Consider the following 7996-nt stretch of genomic DNA (forward strand, 5'->3'; position numbering starts at 1 on the left):
CATGGGGGCTCCGGCGCGGGAAAGTCGGATTTCTGTTTTGGTCATTCGCTCGACGTTGTGGGCCGTTCGGGTTTGCACCAATCCAGCCTCATGTCGATCTACTTTTCTGGTTGCTTCTCCCCAGGCCCACGAAAGAATGACCTCACGATTTATTGGGCCCTTGGGCCTTTCGTGGGGTCTTTTACTCTTTTAGTGGACCCGGGGGATATCTATCCCCCACAAGCCCCCGATCTTTGGGTTAATTTAGAGGTAATCAGCCCAAAGATCCCAGGTCCAGCTTGCAGGTGACTTGAAGAAAATGATTTCTTGTTGTCTTCTCTTGCTTTGATCTCTCGTAGACCGAAGCCTTGTTTCGTGCTCATGCCTTAGAGGTCGGCATTTCGATTTGTAGGATTCTGAACTTCATTGGGTGCACCGGAGGTGCACCCAATGGGTGTAGCCCCCGAGCTTCGAGTAGATTTTAGAAAATAATCTACTCGAAGGTCTTCCCCAGAAATTATTTCCATTTGTGCTCCTGCATTTTGGTTGAAAGCTGGCCTTTTAATCTTGTTCCACGCTCTTTATAAGTCGGCACTATCTTGGCTTGGAATGATAATCCATGGGGTGCACCGGAGGTGCACCCAATGGGTGTAGCCCCCGACCTTCAAATGGATTTTTGAGGATAATCCATTTGAAGGTCTTCCTTTTGTGTCTCTTTGCTAAAAATTATCCTTTCTGGTTTGTAGAAATCGGCATGAAGCTATTCGCATTATGCTTTGGAGGTCAGCATTATGTCATCAATATTTTGCTTCAGAGGTCAGCATATATTTTGTCCTTAGCAGCCGAGTTCGCAATCCACCCATATCTTGCTAGGTAGTGCAATTTATTTGCTCTGTGACTGATTGGACGTCTGATGGACGTTCTCTGTCTAGTCTTCACATCGCTTCTGTCGGCCATATTTTGTACTTCACTGGCTATATTTGGCTTTCCTCTGATCCTTACTGGTATCTCATTTTTGTCTTGAGGTATTCACTGCGTGCCCTGCACAGATGTGACCGTTTTGAAAAATATACTGATAATTCCTGGGCGTCCCCCCCCAATGGGTGTGGGCAAGGGACGGCTTGGTACGTTGAGTGTTTTAGCCGGCTGCTTCTGAGTAGTAATGTGATGTGACGGCGGGTGTAATCATATCCTCCGCGCTGTTGACTGGAGTCCCAATGGGTGTTGTGTTGCGTGAAACGGCGTCAGCCGCCTGACGTGTCTTCAGACGGGTTGAAGTGCTTATTGAATGCTTTGCGACTGTTCAGTGACCGCGGTTGGAGGTGAGCGGTTGCCTTCTTCTTCTATAAATAGTGCCTTTGCCTCTCTGGTTATTTCACATCTCTTGCTGTTCTCCGATGTTTGCTTTCTTCCTCTCCTTGCATTTCCACCATGGGCAAGAACAACAAACGCAAGCGCGAGCCGACTCCTCCGTCAGAGGACTTTGGCGACTCGGAATACTCAGAGGAGGAGTTCTCCGCTGAGTCCGAGGGGTCTCCGGCTCCCGTCTCTCCCCCAGCGTCGTCCGATGACTCGGACGACTCTCAGGGGATTGCCGCGGAGGTCTGGACGTACATCCTGGCCATCGAGCGCTCCGGGCTCGAGGGCTCGGACGAGTCAGAGTACTCCTCGGATGAGGAGGACTCGGACGGCGGCGGCGAGGACGAGGACGACGACGACGACGACGACGGCGGCGACGACGGTGACGGTGACAGCGACGACAGCGGCAGGGGCGGCAACGGCGGCAGCAGGAGCGGCAACGACGGCAGTAGCAGGGGCAGCGGCGGCGGTGGTAGCAGCAAGGGCAACAACAAGGCCAGTGGCTAAATGCCACTGGTTTTTAGATATTAGTATAGATTAGAAGTAGTATAGTAAAATAATGTAGTAGTATTAGTAGTGTAGAGTAGTATAGCGTAGTGTAGTAGTAGTAGTAATGTAATGTAGTAATAGTAGGGAAGTATCAACTCGTGAAGAGTTGATTTGTAAGTATGTTATCTTCCCTTTGATGAATGAAATGATGTTGGTTTCTCTTGTGACGATTACTCTCTGATATTCACAACTCGAAGTTCTTGAATCATTCCTCTTCCCGACTTTTTCATGAAATTGATTCCGAGTTACTTGAAGACGACGTTGGCGCTTTGGAGGCAACTGCCGAGCGACTGAACGTGATATCAGCGTTTTAGAGGTAACGCCGAGTGACTGGAAGGCGACGTCAGCGTTTTAGAGGCAACACCGAGCGACTAAACGTGATATCAGCGTTTTAGAGGTAACGCCGAGTGACTGGAGGGCGACGTCGGCGTTTTAGAGGCAACACCGAGCAACTAAACGTGATATCAGCGTTTTAGAGGTAACGCCGAGTGACTGGAGGGCGACGTCGGCGTTTTAGAGGCAACACCGAGTGATTGGGAGGCGACGTCGGCATTTTTAGAGGTAATGCCGAGCGACTTGAGACGGTGCCAGAGGGCGATTTCAGCGTTTTAGAGGCAACGCCGAGTGACTGGAGGGCGACGTCAGCGTTTTAGAGGCAACGCCGAGCAACTGGACACTGTATCAGTGTTTTAGAGGCAACGCCGAGTGACTGGAGGGCGACGTCGGCGTTTTAGAGGCAACACCGAGTGATTGGGAGGCGACGTCGACATTTTTAGAGGTAATGCCGAGCGACTTGAGACGGTGCCAGAGGGCGATTTCAGCGTTTTAGAGGCAACACCGAGTGACTGGAGGGCGACGTCGGCGTTTTAGAGGCAACGCCGAGCAACTGGACACTGTATCAGCGTTTTAGAGGCAACGCCGAGTGACTGGAGGGCGACGTCGGCGTTTTAGAGGCAACGCCGAGTGATTGGGAGGCGACGTCGGCATTTTTAGAGGTAATGCCGAGCGACTTGAGACGGTGCCAGAGGGCGATTTCAGCGTTTTAGAGGCAACGCCGAGTGACTGGAGGGCGACGTCGGCGTTTTAGAGGCAACGCCGAGCAACTGGACACTGTATCAGCGTTTTAGACGCAACGCCGAGTGACTGAACACTGTATCAGCGTTTTAGAGGCAACGCCGAGTGATAGCGGGCCGCGCGAGCCACTTTGAGGATGATAGCCGAGTGATGAGGTGGCGCGTCGGTTTTTTGGAAATAACTGCCGGGTGACCACGTGGTACGCTGGGGGCTGACTGGGCACTTTTTGAAACGGTATCTGGCTCGAGAATATCCCATAAGAGCTGCACTTTTAGCCGCCTTTGCTTTCCGTGCCCTAGTTCTTGCCTTTCCGCTTCCGAATCCTCTCCGCCATTCGCCTTCCACTCTGCTCGCTGTTAGAATTGAGATGGCACCCAAGAGGAAGACCGCGAGCTCGTCTGCTTTGGTGATTCCTCCAATCGACCCCAACAGCCAGTTGCCTTTTGCAGGTAACCACATGTCCATCATTTCAGAAACTGAACTTCTCCACCTCGTATCTATCGGGGTTCTTCCTCCGCAAGAACTCTGTTCTTGGCGGATTTGCCACGGGTTCACTCTTCCGACAGAGGATACCCATGAATCCGTGGTTTACGCCCCTTTTCTTCTCCGCGGCCTCGGCCTTCCCATCTCTCCCTTTTTCCGCGGCCTCCTTGATTTCTACCATATTAACTTGACCCATTTGAACCCCAATTCAATTCTGCAAATCTCCATTTTCGTTCACTTATGCGAAGCCTTTCTTGGCGTGCTGCCACATTTCGGTTTATGGAAATATTTGTATCATTGTCGCCCTGGGATGGCCGGGGGACAACATCAGTTGGTCGGGGGTGCCAGCTTGGAGATGCGCCGCGGGAGGAAAACTGAATATCTCGAGATCCCCCTCAAGGACAACATTAAGGGATGGCGCCTAGAGTGGTTCATAGTTGAGAATTATGGGAATTCTCTCCCCTCCCGGTCGGGAAGACAGCCGGATGTTCGCACCCCAAGCTGGACCGAGTCTCCCACAGATCAGGAGGTAGCTGAGGCAGGTGTGTTGCTGGCTGAAGTTGGACTGCTGAAAGAGAGGGGTCTAACTGCTGAAGCTGTGGTTACTGACTTTGTTTTTAAGAATATTCAGCCACTGAAAGACAGGGCCTATCCGGCTTATCTGTATCGAGGACTAGCCGACTCAACTCGGGTTACCAACAGGAGAATTCCTTCTGCAGACTTGGTGAGCCGACTTGAAATGATCCTCAGGGGCAAGGTGTCAAATGTTGGTGCTCCAGTGGCGTATTCGGCCTGGAACTTGCCTCCTCCCAAAGCCTTCACCCTTTTCGTGTCGAATCCACCAGTTTCTGATGGCAGTTTGGGCTTTAGAGTGCGACCTTCTGCTGAAGAAGTTAGTGCTTTGGTTGCTTCGCTTGGGGAGATTCCTGATGACGAACGGCAGGTCCATTTTGAGGTGCCCCTGAACCCTAGTGATGCAGATATAAACGCTATGCTTGATTTGCTAGCTGAGGATTCTTCTGATGCTGCTCCTGCCGGGGCGTTGGCAGTGGTGCCCCTCCCAGAGGTTGATACTACTTTGGATGCACAGAAACCTGTCAGTACTCGCCCGAGGCGCCCTTGCCGAGCCAATCAGCCTGATCCTTCTGCTGATGAGCAGAAGAAGAAAAGAAGACGCCTCCGGCGAGTATCCAGCTTTGATCAGGACGTTGGTACCTCGGTTCCTGCTACTGAAGAAATGCCTGCGACTGGACTTATTGATGCTGACCCCAATGGGTGTACCCAATCGGCTGCTGATCCGAATGTGGGTGCTCCACCTGTTGCTGATCCCAATGGGGGTGCTGCTTGTGTTGTCAATGTGGATGATGAGGAGGAAGAAAATGAAGCTCCTTTGACTCAGAAAAACAGTCGGCAATTCATCGCCAGCGGTGGAAGTAGTGGAGTTCCCTCTCCTGCTTTGTCTGCCCTCATTGGTTGCAAGAACTGTCCCTAGCCAACTTTGATCAAACTCTTGAAGATATGGTCCCAGAAGACTTGTTATCGGAGCCAGTGGATGATGGTGCAATGGAGGCTTGTGTTGACGTGCCTGATGCTAGGTTGAGGTCATCCCGTGCCTCGTCGACCTTAGAGCGCGATCTCGAGGGTCGGGATGCTGACTTGGATCGTCCTGGTCCTATGGAAGTGGCTGAGGGCCCGTCAACCTTAGAGGTGGTTATTGCGGAGAGCTTGGACCTCAAGAATGGTGTTGACACATGCCCAGCCCCCGAGGATGTCGCTGGGGATGACTTAGCTCGGGTGAAGAGTGTAAGCCACTGCCCAGCCCCCGAAGGTGCTGCCGGGGATGATCCGGCTCAAGTGGGCAGTGCCAACTATGACCCAGCCCCCGGGGGTGCCCAAGCAGGGTCTCCTTCCTGTACTTCCATGGATGTTCACGCGGGGTCTCCTCCACGCTCTGGCTGTATGGTGGTAGCCCAAACTTTGGATCAGGAAGTCACTTTAGAGGGCAGCGCCCCTGCTGACCGAGTGTTGGGTTCTGTTGAAGGTACTGGATTGATCTCTGCTGGTTTGTTGCAAGCTGCTCCGGTTGGTGGCCTTACGCCTGCTTATCCACTGATCTCCTCTGATTTGGGGATCCCTTCGTTTTTTACCAACCTCCAGGTACCGTGATGTGTTTTAGCTTGATTTTCACATTGTATGAGTTGTTGTCATCACCCTCTTTTGTTTTCCTCATCAGGCTTTGGTGAATGGGATGGCCAGCCAGCTGAGATTGCAGGGTGCTTCCGTCCCAGAAGTGGCTTCGTCTCTTGCATGTTGGAATCCAGTGTCTCTTCGACATCACGTCTCTGAATTGGAGGCAACCAACGCTGGTTAGTGCCTTTTTGCTTCTCTTCACCTTCACTGTGGACTGCGTTACCTTCTGACCCCGTTTTGTTTGATTATCTCTTGCTAGGAATGACTCGGCAGATTTCAACTCTTGAGGAAAAACATTCCCGAGATCAGGCTGAATTGGTCCAGCGGTGCGCTGACTTTGAGGAGAAGTATTCTCAGAGCCAAACTGAACTGGGTCAAGTCTCCGCTGCCCTGGATGACGCCAATGCCCTGAGTTCTTCTCTTCATGCTCAGCTCAATTCTGAAAAGGTGATTTACAGAACTGTGCCTTGCCTTGCTGTGTTCCTATTACTTGCTTGGTTTTTGAAGGAGTTGATTTTTGCTTGCAGGAAGAAAAGCGTATCCTTGCTGCTTCTCGTGACAATCTCGACAGATTGTATCGTGATTCTAGCAACTCGCTGACCATCTTGGAGAGGAGTCACCGCTTTACAATGGGGGAATTGGACAATCAACGTTGCAGGCTGCAGGAATCTGCGGACGAAGTGACCTGCCTCAAGCAGTTGATATCAGCAAAGGATGCCACCATTAAAGAACTCCAAGCTTCCAAGAAATCCATTGCCCAGGAGTTAGAGACTGCTCGACTGGCTGCTAAAGTTGCTGAAGAAACTTCTGTTACTCTCAAAGCCCAGCGCGACAAAGCCATGGACAAGGCTATTCGGGCGGGACGAATCTTGATGAGGAGACACGGCGTGACTGTTCCTGAAGACATAAGAGCGGACGTGAATGCTGCCCCCGATTCTTCGAGTCGCCCTTCTTCGTGGGTCGCCCCTGAGAAAGACATTGCGAAATAGAGAAACATTTTGCGTGCTTTGAGCGCGCGGTTAGCATGATCGAGTATTTGTTAGAGGACATTAGTTCAGCATTCGAATGATATAGTTACTCTCTTATTGTATCAGAATTCATCAGTTCGTAATTTTGTAGTAATGAAACGACGCGTGATGATTATGAGATTTGTTTGCGGGATATAGAAGTCATCCCCTGAATTGCATGGGCATGAGCATGTTGCACCGCCTTAAGTCGTTGCCGAGTTAAGTCGATTGCTCCGTTAGTAGGGCATAGTGGTCACCCCGAGTTAAGTAAGCGTGAGCATGTTGCACCGCCTTAAGTCGTTGCCGACTTAAGTCGATTGCTCCGTTAGTAGGGCATAGTGGTCACCCCGGGTTAAGTAAGCGTGAGCATGTTGCACCGCCTTAAGTCGTTGCTGACTTAAGTCGATTGCTCCGTTAGTAGGGCATAGTGGTCACCCCGAGTTAAGTAAGCGTGAGCATGTTGCACCGCCTTAAGTCGTTGCCGACTTAAGTCGATTGCTCCGTTAGTAGGGCATAGTGGTCACCCCGAGTTAAGTAAGAATGCAAGTCAATCGTAAACGAACTGAGTATCTTTGAAACCTCTTTTTATTGATGACATATTTCCACTTTACAGAGTACATCGTTGTCCCAGCAGTTTTGAAATACAGCTAGGGATAAAACTTTCTGAGGTGTTCTATGTTCCAGGAGTTCCCAACTTCTGTGCCATCCATCTGAGTGAGGCGATACGATCCGGGCTGAGTGACTTCTGCTACCATGAAGGGTCCTTCCCATAAGGGTGATAACTTGTGTCGTCCCTCCCCCGTTAGAATTCGGCGGAGGATGAGATCCCCTACTGAGAAGAATCGTTGTCGCACAGCCTTGTCGTGATAACGCCTTAGAGTCTGCTGATACCGTGCTGATTGGATTACCGCGTTTAGCCGTTCTTCTTCAAGTACATCAATGTCCTCCAGCCTGGTGGCCTCAGCTTCTGCTATACTTTCGAAGATCAACCTTGGCGCCCCAAACTTGAGATCAGCGGGTAGCACTGCCTCCGACCCATAGACCATGAAGAAAGGAGTGTTTCCATGCAGGGCTCGGCTAGGTTGGGTTCTTAAGCTCCAAACGACATAGGGCAATTCCCTTATCCACTTTCCTGCGAATTTTTCATTCTTATCGAAAACCTTTTTCCTGAGTGCCTCCAATATCATTCCGTTGGCTCGCTCAACCTGCCGTTGGCTCTTGGATGTGCTACAGATGCATACTTGATCTGAATGCTCTTTTGCTCGCAGAAGTCGAAGAATTCTGAACTTGTGAAGTTGGATCCTAAGTCAGTTATGATGCTGTTTGGTATCCCGAATCTGAATATTATGTCTTGT

This window comes from Zea mays, chromosome 2, assembly GCF_902167145.1.
Source record: "Zea mays cultivar B73 chromosome 2, Zm-B73-REFERENCE-NAM-5.0, whole genome shotgun sequence".
Classification (NCBI taxonomy): Eukaryota; Viridiplantae; Streptophyta; class Magnoliopsida; order Poales; family Poaceae; genus Zea; species Zea mays.